Source organism: Camelus dromedarius, chromosome 10, assembly GCF_036321535.1.
Source record: "Camelus dromedarius isolate mCamDro1 chromosome 10, mCamDro1.pat, whole genome shotgun sequence".
NCBI classification, from domain to species: domain Eukaryota; kingdom Metazoa; phylum Chordata; class Mammalia; order Artiodactyla; family Camelidae; genus Camelus; species Camelus dromedarius.
The window spans coordinates 27133911-27149507 of NC_087445.1; the positions used below are offsets into that span (position 1 = coordinate 27133911).

The following is a 15597-nucleotide window of genomic DNA, read 5'->3' on the forward strand; positions in this document are numbered from 1 at the left end:
TTGATCAATTGGAGGCATTTTCCAAGTGGATTTCAAACATTTTTATTATTCATTCTTGATAACAGCCCATAAAATTAATAATGTAGACAGTTTTTCAGAAAAAAATATTGTGTCTCTAACTTGGCCACTATGTTTGATAGTGATTTAGATATTTTAAGGATTATATACAGACTCAAAGAAAGATAGATATCAGCTGAGTTTATAATCTTTGATTGTCCCTAGTGATCAAAAGTTAGTGGGTTTAATCATAAATTTTTCATTGTAAAACCTCAAGCTTCATTTGTAAAATGAAGGGTAAAAGTATAATGGCTGGGTAGACTGTTCATTTTCATTAACCTACCTTGAGTCTGTCTGATTTTTGTTTGGTAATGGTTTATAATATTAACTGAGATATATAGTCAGCTGGCCAGCCTTTTATTGGGGGAATGGAGGCCAGAGAAGATTCTGGTTTTTGTTTTGTTTTTATATTTGTTACTGTGAACATTTTAATTGCTGTTTCTAAGATAATACTAATTTTTCTTTCCACATTTTTCCTTGTATCTCAAACTATACAATATATATAATAGTCAAATAATTTGAAATCTTGGTTCATTCAAAATAACCTATGCTTAAAAAGTACTATTTCTTTTTTATGTTACGGATTTGAGGAAATATTTGAAATAGAATGGTTATGTGACCTGCTTTGACCCAGGTGCAGGGAAGACTTTCCTTAATGACAAGTGATGGGGTTATTGTTAGGATATATGAGGCTAATGGCTGATTTTTTTTTTCTTTTGGTGTGCAGAGGCAATTACTGTGTTTTATATTGTTTATTATCAATTATATTGATATTTTTTAATTAAACTTTTAATGCTTTGCACTTTATTTTGGTCACCTGCTAGGACATTAGAGGAAATAATAACTTTATTATAATATGTTGAGCCTCCTTTCTATTAAAAACTAAAGATTAAAATCTGAGGTGGCATGTTAGGTACCCAAGAAAATCATGTCTTGCTACTCATTACAGGCAATATTCCTAAAGGGAGTTAAAACAAATCCATGGAACAGCTGAAAGTTAATTGTAATATTGCTCTGCTGCTCATTTGGTTCAAATGGATTATAAATTATGCATGAAGCAAGCAACGTACTAGCAATATTTCTGTTAACTGAGGTCATGACCCTTCTTTTAGCTAATCTTTTAATGTGAAGCTAATAATAAAAAGCCCTGTTATTAAATAACAGACTAGGTAAGCAATCCAGTTCATGGTACATAATGATTCCCACACTACATTTTTAAAAACATTTTATTCTATTAATACCAGTTTTTTTAATAGCCAGTTATAAGGATGTAGATATTTTTATAAAGCTAAAAATGTTAATCTTAGGATAAAAGGAAAATACAGACAAAATAACACAGAAAATTAAAATTTTGGCATGTGTCTTTCTTATTTCCTCTAAGTATACATGATTGATGTGTATACACACAATTTCATATTTTCTTTTTCCCTAAACATAATGATTTTATATCCTCAGCAATGAACATGCCTAAAGGTTTGGAAATAATACAGTATATCCACCATTACATTCATTATAAAAATAAGATGAATAATTTTCTACTATCAATAGTAATGGATACTCTGCAAATCAGCTTTTATTATTTAGTTTTAAAATGCCCAAATAAAAATGTACTTGAGCAATATTTGTATTTGTCCAAAATATGAATTATTCATTCATTCATTTATTAAATTAGGAATTATTGAGCACATACTGTATGTCAGACAGTATCAAAGGCTGAGAGTACAAGGTTAAAAGAGAGAGGCTGGTCCCTTGATTGCAGATCTTAGTCTAGTTTACATGTATATGTCATGTGGTGAAATATACAGAAAATAATATAGGTATTTAAGATATTAATACTTCATATGCTGACTTACTGTGGTACCTGGCTCATACTCAAAGCTGTTAGAGTTATCAGTCATTAGTATCAGAGAGGATAATTCTAGGCAGACTCAACTCCTACAGGAGAATAATAAAAGGTGGATGAGGATTCATCTTAGGTGAGAAATTCTCTTATCACCGTAAACTTGACATCTGGAAGCCCAGATTCCTCCCTTAACAACAGAACTATTGTGAAATAAGTATTGAACTGAAGCAGATTTTCCATTTAAACTGTAGTCTTTATTTATACCTCTCAACTCTGATTTCTGACTTGGCTCTGTAGAAGAGAGGCATTCCGTCAATAAAGTACCCCAGTGCACTCCTTTACTTCTAAGATGCTCTTGATGGCTCCTGGTAACTACTCCTTTTCTCTCTTGACCTTCCTTGTGATTGTACACTACCAAGAAACTAGAATATAGATATTAAAGACACTTCTGTCCTACTAAAGGATTAAAAATATTTTTTTCTCCAGAAATTTTATTCTAGTCTTTGAAAAAATTTTAATTGTTAATTCATCATGGCCATATTAAAATTTGCTAATAAAGGGGTACATTTAGTCTATAAAAATGCAAAAGCAGGCAAGAATCAGGCAAAAACAGTTACTATACATATTTCTCATTTATGTAAAACTTAGCTCACAATTTATCAACTACTTGCATTGAAGTAAAACAAAAGCATTGACAATATTCTTAAGGCAGACATTTTGTAATTATATACATCTTATTTCCAATAATATGACAACCAAATATGTACACTAACAATATGTCAAATGTCTTCTAGAATTATTATAGTATTTGCTCTAATTTGCCTAATCTAGAACTTTTAGAAATAAAATTCTATAAAAAAACCAAATTTATTATTCTCATGTATATTATCTAAAACTGGCATTAACTACCCTGTGATAAAAATAATCTTAGAAAACATCAGATTTATTTGTAAAATTTTTGATTAAGTGACATCTTGTATTTGAATTATAATTTGAATTTATTTCCAAGTTTTACAATTACATGTATTTAATGACACTGTGTTAGGGTATAAAAATCCCTGGATTGAGAGAAAAGACCTGAAACCTGCCTTTAAGTACAGCTGCAAAAGAAGCAGAAAACTGGTGATCCTGGAATTTCTGTCCTCCTATTAAGTCATCTAACCTCTGTGAACCTCAATTTTGCTAGTGGTTAAATGGGAATACTAATATCCAAGCGTGCTTCAAAAGAATGGTGTAAGGCCAATTCTATTAAATCTTGAAAAATATAACTCTAAGTCTGTGGACATATGAGTTGTCTAATCATGTTGGTAATAATCTCAGAAAAATACCCTTGTTATGGTCTTAAATACCACTTATCAGAGTAAAAGCATATATTTTTTCTTTTAAAATAAATGCAAGTAATCAACGAATTTGATTATATGTCAAGTGCTTTGATTAGAAAAAGAGGAGGAAGAATTATACTTCACTTTGATTTACTCTTTAACCATCTTTAGGGGATACTGCTTATAAAAATGTAAGAAGAATGTATAATCTGGGCTTAAATTGAACTGATTATGTAAATATATTGAAAGTGAGTTGGAGGTATAAATCACAGATGTCGACTTGATGGAAAGTTTGTTACCAGCAAAATCTACTGCTCCCAAATCCCAGTGTGTTAATTACAAGAAGGCATCTGGTATACAAATTTATGCTAAGCTAAGAAACATAGAGATCAATGTTGAATACAGTATGTCAAATAGATATGATACTGTCTACTTTACTCACTGGATGATTTAATCCATAATTATTGCATTAGTGTACGTGACTGAAACAGATTTTGGTTATTTAGTACAATTAATAATATCATAGGTGAGAAAGGTGTATTTGTGTGTATGCTGCACACTTAAAATATATACTTAAAGAGTTGCAGGTCTAGAAAGATAAAAAACGTTGTTACATGTGAGTCATTTTACTCTGGGAAAAATATATTCCTAACCTTAGGGTATAAAAATCCCCAAATACTAAAGCTTAAAAAAATAATAATATAAGGATAGGGAGATACAGATCATGTGATATTTCCTAAGCATAGTCCTCAACATTTGATCAAATATTCTTAAAAGAAACACTACAAATGCATGCTGTCTTCATGAGAAATACTACTTTCCCTCTAAAAGTAAGCCTCAATGTCTTTTTTATGGAAACTAAAATCTTTTGTTTCTCTACTTATAGATCGTCTATGGAAATATGTTACTATTCACCTCATTCCATAATTTTAGCCATTTCACTGGCTTCTTGAGTTGGTCATGTAGACTTGCATTGAAATGACATAATGTCCATGCTCGGAGGTTCCATGTTAACTTTTACATCTTACTTCTTCACAATTGCTGTACAAATTAAAAGTGACTTTGTAGAATACAGCAAATTTCATGTCTTAAGAAATCTAATTCTAATGTCTTAATTAATATAAACATGTAAGATAATTAGAAACGTGTGCTTTCCTCAGTGGAAAGAAAGGAGATATAGTCTATTAATTTTTTGAAATCAAAGCTAATTGTTTGTGATTATAGGCTGTAACCTCACTTGCAAACATGACTTTTGCTAATATGTAGCCTTTAAGAATTAAAGGCTCACTTTTATGCACTCATTTATCAATTATTTATTGAATACAATACATGCTGTGTATGCATATAGATGTGGTGTGTGTAACAGTGAACAAGACTGTTAAGCTCTTTACATTCAGGAAGCTTACAATCTCATGAAGTTATTAAGTCAGTAAAAAAATGTAAAGTGAATAAATATATATAAAACTAATGTTAAGTTCTATGCAGAGTATTAGTATAGGGAAGTGTGAAAATGATCCTGATAAGACACATTGATTATCATCTATCTCTTCCTGAGTTTATACACTAGGAAAAGTAGAGGAGTTTTAACAACTGAAAAAAAATTAAAAAGCAAAATTTACTAAATGACAGATGATTCATAAACAAAAGTTCTGGGAGATCAAACCAAATAAAAAGAGTATCCGCCTGAAATATATGAGGAAATGTTAATAGAAGTAACAGAGTTAGGTAGGTCTTTCTGCATGGACAAAAACTAGAATGTCATAGACATAATTTAAAGACAAGAGGGGGACCATATTTATATAAGGAAGGAAATCATAGAGAAAAATTGAAGAAAGGTAAATGTAGGCCACTTAATAGAATTGTTTGAATCCCATTCCTCCCTCCAAAAAAAAAAAAAAAAAAAGAAACGAAAAAAATCTAAGAGTGTCAAAATGCTTTAGTCATTAATCCAATGACTTTATGCAAGATTGATTTGAGGTGACAAGTGAGTGTATAAAGGGAGCTCACTGAAATATGAATGAATAATCCAAGCAAAATATAGTAATTGCTTATATTAGGATGATGGCAGTGATTGCTTTTATGAAAACTATTTTTATGAAGTGAGTTTTTTTATACCATATTTTTATTAATATACATTGGTTGTCAAGTATTTAAATAATTCATTAATGTAAAAATTTTAAAAAATCTTTTGCCATACACTGCTTTTACATTTTTATCTAAAAGGTGTCCGTAATTTCCAAATGTTCATTTGCCCTATCCACCATTTAAATTTCTTTGTAGAGGAGACTAATATAAAAAGAAAAACTAATCTACTAATGGATTGGTCACTTAAACAGTTACGTCCCAGATAAATGTGCATTGTGCATTCCTACTTAACATTCACAGCTATCATGTCACATAGATCATGTACACATATATTTGGTTAAATAAGAATATCTGAAATATGTAGTCGAAACATGTAAGAAACAACATAACATGTAAATTTGCATATTTTGAAATAGTTAAGGGTGGTGATGTAAGAACTGTTAATCAAATTATGTTAGTGAGGTTAATCATAGTGACTTAGGAGAATGTCTTTATTTACACTAAAGCCGTTAACAATTGAGTATCTAGCAGAGTTAAGTTAGCATGTGCTGAAGAGGAAAACAGCAGGAAAGATAGAATGACCTGTGCTAAAAATGGAATAATTTTAATATAAAAAATTAAAGAGAAAAAACCCTTGGAAACATGGAGAATCTTTAGAATATTTTTCTGAAAGTGAATGCGCTGTAAAAATCAAATATGATAATTTAAAACATTCCATCATGTACTTTTATTAGAATAATTGTGGCAAAAATCTACAGTTAATATTTGAGAGGTTGTAAGTTTACCATTTCTGTAATAGATTATTGGTTACATCTTGTTGGATATACAGATTTCTTTTTTTTAAAGCTCCTTAACATTTTTGTGATGCTGTCTTATTTTCTTTCTAATTCAAATAGTTACATCTATTTATTAATTTCTTGCTTGTCTCTGAGAGTAGAATTTTAGTTTTATGAATGTAGGAACTTTTTAAGCCTTAGCCATTGCTATATCCTTAATGTGTAAAAGTATGCCTGCTTATGGCAGATCCTAAATAAATATTTAATTTTTATTGTTGTTGAATTTAGCACATAATATAAATTGAATTGATATAAACGTATGAAAGAGTTTAGTCAACTGTGTAAAATGGTGTTGAGCAATGAAATACAGAGAGGATTCGCATATTCCCATTCATTTGGTTTACATGGGGATAGGGAGCATCATTTGTCAGGGAGCAGGGACAATTTCCAAGAATTAATGGAGGAAGGGGGGGGTAATCTTGAGTGAGTTAAAGGTAAATGATAAATGGAGATGGGGAAATGGTTGCACGTATGTAGATTTATTTCTCTACAATTTTAGCTGTGAATGGGGCTTGAGAGAGAAATTGGTCATATGTTGCACTATTTTTTTGATGTTGCTATTTCATTTGTTTTTGCTTTCTTCCTCATTTCAGTTACCTTTTAACTTTGATCATACCATTTTCTGTCATTAAAAAGTTACAGGTTTTTAATGTAATAATATTTGTTTATCTTTAAAAAAAAGTCTTCATATCATTCTATACAAAAATTTACTCCATAAAGAATATAAGAGGGGAAGGAAATAGCTCAGTGGTAAAGTACATACTTAGTGTGCATGAGGTCCTGGGTTCAATCCCCAGTACCTCCATTAAAAAGAGAAAAAGAACTTAAGATAATTTCTTTTAATATTGTTATTATGTCTTTGTTTTTACATTTATAGTTTTTAGTCACATAAGATTAATTTTGGTCTAAGGAAGGACAGACACAGTCTAATGTTGGGTTTCTTTTTTATGTTTCTTTTAAATTTCTAGTTTGTTGCATTACAAACAAAATGCATTTTGGTTTTGCTTTGGAAAGTAATTGAGTCCCTTAGCAGCATGATATAGCATAAGTTTTGGGGAATAGTCACATGTTATTAAAAAGAAGGTACTTTTTTAAATTTAAAGAGTATATATAGTTAGCTACTTGCTTAGAAAATGACTCTTACTATTAATTAGGTGATTCCGATCCTTCGTATACAAAATGTTATACTTGATCTCTGCAGTTTGTCAAGTATAGTTACTACTATATTTATGTCAAATTTTTAGTATTTACATTATTCTTAATATATTGTTTATTTTATTATTTGACATATAAAGATCCATGACAAAGCTTCAGCTTTATATCAAATATCTTTACCACATTGAAATTTTGAAATTTATTATTCACATTAACATCTCTTTCTTGTTACATAATTGCTCCTCTTTTTTTTTCCAATTCACTTTCTTACACCTCTGACTCTTTTATGTAATATATATAGCATTTTTCTTTTCCTTTTTTTTTTCAACTCAAGTGATAACATTATGTCCCTACTTGTTTATTTGTTTCAGTGAATTGATTCCTTTACATTTACTGTTGTAACATTTTTTAAATTCATACTTTCTTCATCTTACTACTTTTTTTTGCCTGTTTTTTTTACTTCTTTCCTCCTTCATTCCTCTCCCCATACCCCACTGGAAGTATGAAAAGTAAAGAAGTCTATCTTTAAATATAATTTTGTTTTCTTTTAAAATTTGGACATATGCTTACACTTTGTTTTCATTTGCTTTACTTTAGAATCAAGGAGAATTTGCTGATGATACTGTATTTCCAATAACAGATAAGTAAAAGAGTGCAGTTACACTTCTTACATGTCCTTACTCCAACTCCACTGCTACTCTTCCTGGGTTTAACCTCTGTGCTCTGGGATTTTTATCCTAGTTTGATATAATTAACAAATGATTTCACTATATAGTATTCATGTGAAGAGTTTTAACATTTAATAACTATGGCCTGAGTACTATCAGTTCATACCCACCGTGACTATCTTATTCATTCATTCATTCACTTATTCATTTATTCATGCATTCATACTCAACAAATGAATTTCAACTTTTTCTCATGTGTCACTGAGCTAAGAGATATTGGTAACAGATAAAGTGGACAAATCCTTGTCTTCTTGAAGCATATCTGAATTGTGATTTATTTCACATTGTTCAGGTTATGTCTCAGAAAGGATAAATGGATGATATACTTCCTGGGTCTGTTGTATCTATGACTGTTCTTGATACATTCAGTATGAATAACAGATTCGCTACAATTTGAGTTGTATACTTTTCCCATGAAAACTCCAATAAGATACTGTCTTCTACCATAAAAATAAGCTGTGCAGAATCCTAAATACAGTTTCTGTCCCTACTTTGTAACTGACTCTTCACTTTCTTGTATATTTGTAGACTCTTAAATACTGTGTTTCAGTGATGTTATTACAGTGTTTTACTTTTGAATATCTCTTAGTAGAATTCCCAGAAATGTAGACTGGGCTCAGAAATCTTTCCTCTGTGTCATGAAAGGTTTTTGTTGTTTTTGTTAGTGTTATTATTGTTATTCATTGTTACAGCTTTGAATGGACACTTTTTTGTTTCATATCCATAGTCTGCTATTTCAAACAGACACATCAATTGTCTGTAATTTGAATTTAATTTTATACTTCAGCATTCCTCAGATTTTTCCAGTATATTGTGTTTGTTCTTTTTTCCTTTGGACTCACTCTTGCCTCTGCAAGCTCTCTTCCATGTCTTAGTCCATCAATGCATAGTCTGCAGTTTAATGTAAATTTGGCAAATCTGTGCTTGCATTAATTTTTCTGTTAACTTATTTTCATAGGACTTCTAGCTCTCCATTTCATTCTGTTTACTCATTTTTACCCTTGTTTCCTCAGAGCCCACATTCTAAAAACATTTCCTGTGGTGCTGAAATTGTGTTTACTTAATATTTTCCTCTCTTCATGGAGGGACTATTTTTCCATCTTTCTCTGTTCTTCTGCATGCTCTGTTCCTTTCTCCTTTACTGATTCAGAAGTTTATTAAAATTATTCCTATTTTTCATACTTATTAGTCTTTGAATATGTTATACAGTTTGCCAACAAAATAGTGTTTGTAACATCACATGGACTCACCCTATTAGGCAGAGGAGATTTCTTATTTCATTCTCCTTCTAATACCAGCTGGAGGGTGAGGATTTGATGCTTTTTCTTTTCTGTTCATACTTCTCAGCTGCCTGATAGTGGTTGGATAGGACCTGGGAGTATTGAAGCCATACTGTAGGAAATTCAATTTTTTGTACTTATCTTTTGAAGTTTCTGTACTGTGGACAAATGAGTCTGGACTTGAAATTAGTAATCTCAATGTGGCACATTTTCAAGGGGTAATTGAGTTGGATTTCACCTCCTGTTTTAAAATTCTCCTTCCAGGAAAACAGGGCATAAAACCATTAGCATGGGGACTTGTTTATTGGAGTCCACTTTCATCAGGGTAAGAATAATCATTCATATCTATCTTCCTCCCAAGGCTTGCCTGAAACTTGTCCCTTCTTACTAGGAGAAGAAAAACTTAGTTCTTCAAAAACAAACAAACAAAATAATAAAAACAAAAACAAAACAAAACTATAAGAATTTCCTAGGCTTTTTCCTCACCACTACTTATTCTAATTAGTGGAGTTTTGAGTTGATTCCTGGTGTCCTGTTTGGCATTTTTCAAAGGATACTTTGTCTGTTATTCTTCAAAATATGGGGTATAAGGTTGAAGTCATGCCCAGTTAGAGTGCAACTTAAGTTTTGGTTTCTCTTTTACATTCCTTTTATTTTTTTCGGTGGCTTTCAAAGAGTAGCTTATTATAGGTGTATCTATGTGTCCGTCTTTCCCGAAAGATATGCTTCTATTTAAAAGCTTGAAATCTGTAAGTTAGCCTATGTTGTCCATATGATAGACAAGCAGCCCTAGATTTTTTTGTTCTACCCTCTGTGTAAATGCCTGGGACACAGGTTTGGAATATCATGTTAACTGGATGCTAATTTGGAAGCTGAAAAATCTGTGCCGCAGTTTCTTAGCATTCCAAAAGCTCTAAGATAATGAGTATTCTATTTATTCCATTTATTTTAGCCTACTCAACATTCTGTAAGTAAAATCACTCTCAGGAAACTTTGCTTCTGATTTAATTACATTGTGTCTTTCATGAAGTTCTTTATTGGTTTTGAAATGTTTAAAAAGTCTTTACTGGCTTTGAAGTGACTTTTAAAACTCTTTGTTCTGTGTTTTATTTTTTAAATCAAAAATTATGTTTTGAAAGACATAGAAAGTGATTTGTACATTAACTTCAGAATTTTATTTTGGGATCTCTTTGGAAAATACATGCCAACATTTTGCTAAATTTTCTTGTTCCATTGCAAGGAACAAGAAAACATTATCTTCAGGGAAATACAGCATTTAGAAATGTAGGCAATAGAGTAATTTCTGAAATTTTATTCAACCTGGATGAGTGAATGTATATTGGAAAGATTTTATAGAGACTTGATGAATTTTTATATATAATTAAAGGTGAATGCCAGAAGTGGTGAAATGAAAGTTTGGTGTTTATCTCAGCTAGAAAAAAAAAAAAAAAAAAACAAGCAATCTTAGTTACTTCTCTAGTTCATTGATATGAGTTGTGTGGTTTAATTATCTTTTCCTCAATCATCTAATCTTTATAATGGGCACAGTGCAGTGGAAACATACATTGTATAGGCAGGAATCTAAATAAAGGGGTTTTGTGGATAGTGTCCTTTGGAAAATGATAAGTGCTCTGCAGACAAGTATTTTTCACACTGCTCAGATGTGAATGCTGTAGCTCAGGGCTTTCAGAGTGTATGTGCAAGGTCACACAGAAGTGGGTAGGTTAGATTAAGACCTTTATGTAATTTTCACCACACGGGGTTATCTGTAAGTAAAAGATAGGCTTTTTATCGTTTTCCTTGTGAGTGTGATGGTTTTTATTAGGTTTTAAGTGGCGGATAATGATTATGTATTTTAACTAGTTTAATATACTTTAATTTTTAGGTCTTGAATTGTTAAAACTTTGTCTTTAAGAGGATTTTAAATTAAATTCTTGATATTAAGAGGAGCTATTCACTTGCCTCTTATTTTGTAAAAATAACAAGAATAGTTTATAGTGATCCCTTTTCACAACTCTCAATATTTGCTCTCTACTAATATCTCTTAAAATCTATCAAACATGAGAATCACTGAAAACTTCTATCTTTATTTGTTTATTTCCATTGAGAGAGTGGTGGGATTTATAAAATAGTGAATTAAAAAAAAATCAATGAGAAATGATGCTGCTACTCAAAATAAGCAAATATTAACATTTAACATTTTATTTCTAAAATGAGTAAATTTAATGCATATGCTACAAATATCACACCCAAACACACATACACATATACACAAGATTGTCTTATCAATTTCCATATTCAGAAGATGATTTATAAGGTTTTTATTCTTTGAAGTATACTGTGTGAATTAATACCAACAAAATATCTCTAGATAAAATGATATGTGTTGGTAGAAGTCACACAAACACGACTAAAATGGTTTTCCAAGTTCACGAAACTTTAGCGGAATAAAATTTACTCTGGTATGTGAACCTGAGAGAAATGTCTCTACTTTCAGATTGGATTCTTTTTTTCTGGATTCTTTTTTTCTGAATTATTCTACCTTTATTGTCTATTCTAACCTTTCTGTATTCTGCTTTCTTTGAATTTTTCTTAAAAGCTCAAATTACACAAAGCTGATAGAATTTAATGTGACCACATGTGTCAAATGACAAATGATGCCAGATATTCAGGCAGGCCAATATGAAGTGCTTGAATGAATTTTGAATATTGTTAGACACTATAATAATTTAAATTTGATATGCATATATATTGATATGTTCATATATATTGAAATAATCAAAATATAGTAAATGAACTAAGTACTCAAATTATTTATAACCTAATGTCTCCCTTTATTCATATTTATTTGTTTGAAAATGCTATCAAACATTTTTTATTAAATATTTTTCTCCCTTTTGAAGTAGTTTTAAATAGATTTTTTATTGTAATTATGGTTGTTTTGTTAATAGGAAACAATTTAGTTTGGATTTATGAGGTATGCATTCAATTTGAGTTTCTAGGATGCCATCAATGTTTTCTTTGTGTTTAAGAGCACTCTAGCTGCCTAAGCACAGAGGAAGAAGTGGGGAATATCTGGTTCTGAACATTTTGTGGTCTCCCCAGAATTGGGTTATGTTCAAAAGAAGATTGTTTCTCACTATTATGTATAAAATAGATAAACAACAAGGATCTACTGTATAGCACAGGGGACTATATTCAATATCTTATAATAACCTATACTGGAAAATAATCTGAAAAATTATATCTATGAATGACTTTCCTGTACACCTGACACTAATACAGTATTGTCCGTTATACTTCAATTTTTTTTTTTTTTAATGGAGAAGGTTGTTGCTGCGCATAGCACAGTTAGCCCAAACAGCTCCTTCTCAGCCTTGTCAAAGCCAAAGTAGCCTGTAGATTATGGTTGCTGATACCTTACAGACATTGCCACACATTCCTGGCAGCGCTCAGTATTCCATACAGCTTTAAAAATTGGTTTACCGGGCATTCTATGTTAAAGAAATTCAAGGTTTGTGGACCACAGCTTTGGAGTAGGGATTTTAAGTTAAGCTGAAGTCTCACTCCTTGTAATGTGGATCTTAACAAAATTTAAAATCGCAAACATTTAATTTCAAGATGTTCTGGATTTTATAAAATAAATAATTCGCAATATCAGTGACTTAAGAAGTGTTGGAAGACAGGTTCATTGTGTATGAAGTGCTAAAACCAAACATCATTTTCACACTTTCTTTTTTCTAAACTTACTCTAACACCTTCTAAATAAGGACTTGCGAAAACCAGTTAATTACCCTATTCTAATTAAAGTAATGAATCCTATAATTTAAAATTTATGTTGAAAATCTTGCATTTAGTAGCATGCAGCAAGACTTTTCACATTTTATGATATTTTACAAATGAACATTCTGTTACCAGGTACTTTTTGTTTGCTTGCTTGTTTGTTTTAACATGGGGCACAAATTAAAACAATCACAACGGAGATCATTCTTTAGGTCTGTCGGGACTTGTGACTATAGTATATAACTCCTGCTGATGTTTTGTGTGTGTGTTTTTTTATCATATTTTTCCAATCAGATAACTACTTTTTAGTTTCCATTTTAAAGCTAACATTGACCACACAAAATATTTTCTGAATTTCTTCAGGTTTTAAAAAAAAAACTCATTTTATAGTTATGCCTATGACTAACAATGACTTATTTTTATGAACAAAGTAAAATTAATTAAAATTATAGGAGCACTTTTGTCTACTATGTTCTAGGCATTGTGTGCTAATTCTTCCATATGGGCTATTTCATTTAATTTTTACATCTAACAGATTTGGAAAATGAGGCTTGGAGAAAGTTGGAAGCTGGTACAAAATCATATAAACACTAAAAATTAAGTCAGATTATAAACCAGGACAGTCTTTAACTACAGCCAACACTATTAACAATTATGCTGCACTGTTATACCACCTGGTGATGCTTTAAAATTTCAAAAATTCCAAACATTTATAAAAAATACCAAAAAAAGACAATGTGACTGACATTCATGCCCCTCACATTTCTTAGATGTTGACATTTTGCCATTGTAATTCAGATCTCTCTTGTGCTTCCTTGCCTTCCCATCTCAATTTGAGGACTAATACTAAAGATTTAGTCTATTCCAGTGGTTCTCACCTGGAGGCAGTTTTGCCCCAGGGGGACTTTTGACCATTTCTAATGACAATTTTGATTGTCACAATTGGTAGGTGGGGTTGTTAAAATTCATCTAAAGTGTAGAGGCAGAGATGCCGCTAAATATCCTACAAAGCACAGGGCAGCCTTCGAAGCAATGACCCTGGTCTACCCCATTTCTTTCCCCTTCTCTTTCTCCCCAGAGGGCACCGCTATCAAGAAGTTGGTGTACATTATCTTTCTGTAAGTTTTCATACTTTTAACACACATGTTTACAGGTGATGGGACCAAGATACTCTGTTGAGTATCTAGGCATTGGCGAGTTCAGTTCTTGTGTTTCTGCCTTTTTGAGAAAGATGTAGTAAGTAGTAGTACGAGTAATAACTCAATCCACTTGCTCTGATAATTTCATCTACTATAGTGATATAATGTATTTTGATACTTTACTGGTGAGTTGACCCTTTCTTATTCTTACATTGCTATCTTTCTCTTTACTGTTCCCTGAGATTTAGCTAGAGCTTTTTATGTTTCATGAAAATCTCACTGGAATTTTAACTGAAAGTGCACTGCATCCATAGTTTAACTCTTTGGCGTCTTTAATGGTCTTTCCTCCAAGAAAAATGATTTTCTTCACTTACATACATCTTCTTTTATCCTTATATCATGTTTTATAAATTTATCCAATTATTTTGTTAAATTTCTTGCCATACACCTTTCAGGTTTGTACCTTTTGTAAATGCTACTTTTAAAAAGATTTTCTAGCATTTTGTTGTTTGTGTATACAAAACCAAACTTGCTGAATATTCATATTTGCTGAACATGCTTCAGAATATATTGAAATTTCTATATGGAAGCCATGTTGTCTAGTAAGTTGTTTCTTCCTTTTTGAGCTTCTGCCTACTTTGAAATCAAGAACGTTGTTGAATAGAAGCATGGGTGGTGTACCTCCTTATCATCTCCCTATCTTCGAGAGCTTTTCCAATTTTACCAAAAGTGTGATATCACTAAAGTTTTCACTGATATTTACTAAGTTCAGGGACTTGTCTTCTATATTCATTCCATAAGTGGATATTGACTTTTGTCAATGGGTTTTCTGTATTTACTGGCAAGAGCATATTGCTTTTCTTCTTTAGTCTATTACTTTAAGGAATTATATGTATCCAGAGGATAATGTTGAGCAGTTTTGAATTCCTGGAAGAAATCCTGTTTGGTCATGAAGCACTATTTGTGTAAGCATGAATATACACATACAACCACTTCTGCATAAATATTTGCCAGTAATAAGAGAGTCATTCTTTCAAGGATTTTCGTGTGGTTTTGTTTTATTTTATTAAGCCTTTCTCTCTGGATACTTTTGATACCTCCTTTTGGCATTCCACATTTTCACCAGGATGTGTCAAGATGTAGTCCTTCTTGGACTCAGTGTTCAGCATGAGAATTTATGTAATTCATCACCTCTGCACATTCTCAGCCATGATCTCTTTGAAATACTGCTTCTCCTTTTTTTTCATAGTTTCTCTTACTGTAGCTGACATCAGGCAGATCTTGAACTCTTTCCTCGATGATACTTAACCCTTATGCTCATATTCTCGGTGATTTAGTCACTTCTGTCAATCCACAGATTGGCTCTTCA

At 31.3% G+C, this 15597-nt stretch overlaps 1 protein-coding gene across 1 annotated transcript in view; it reads left to right on the top strand.

Moving 5' to 3' along the window:
- The window catches only part of PTPRD (protein tyrosine phosphatase receptor type D), a 1876190-nt gene that overhangs the window by 92078 nt on the left and 1768515 nt on the right, over positions 1-15597 (top strand). The gene's annotated exons all lie outside the window — the stretch shown is intronic.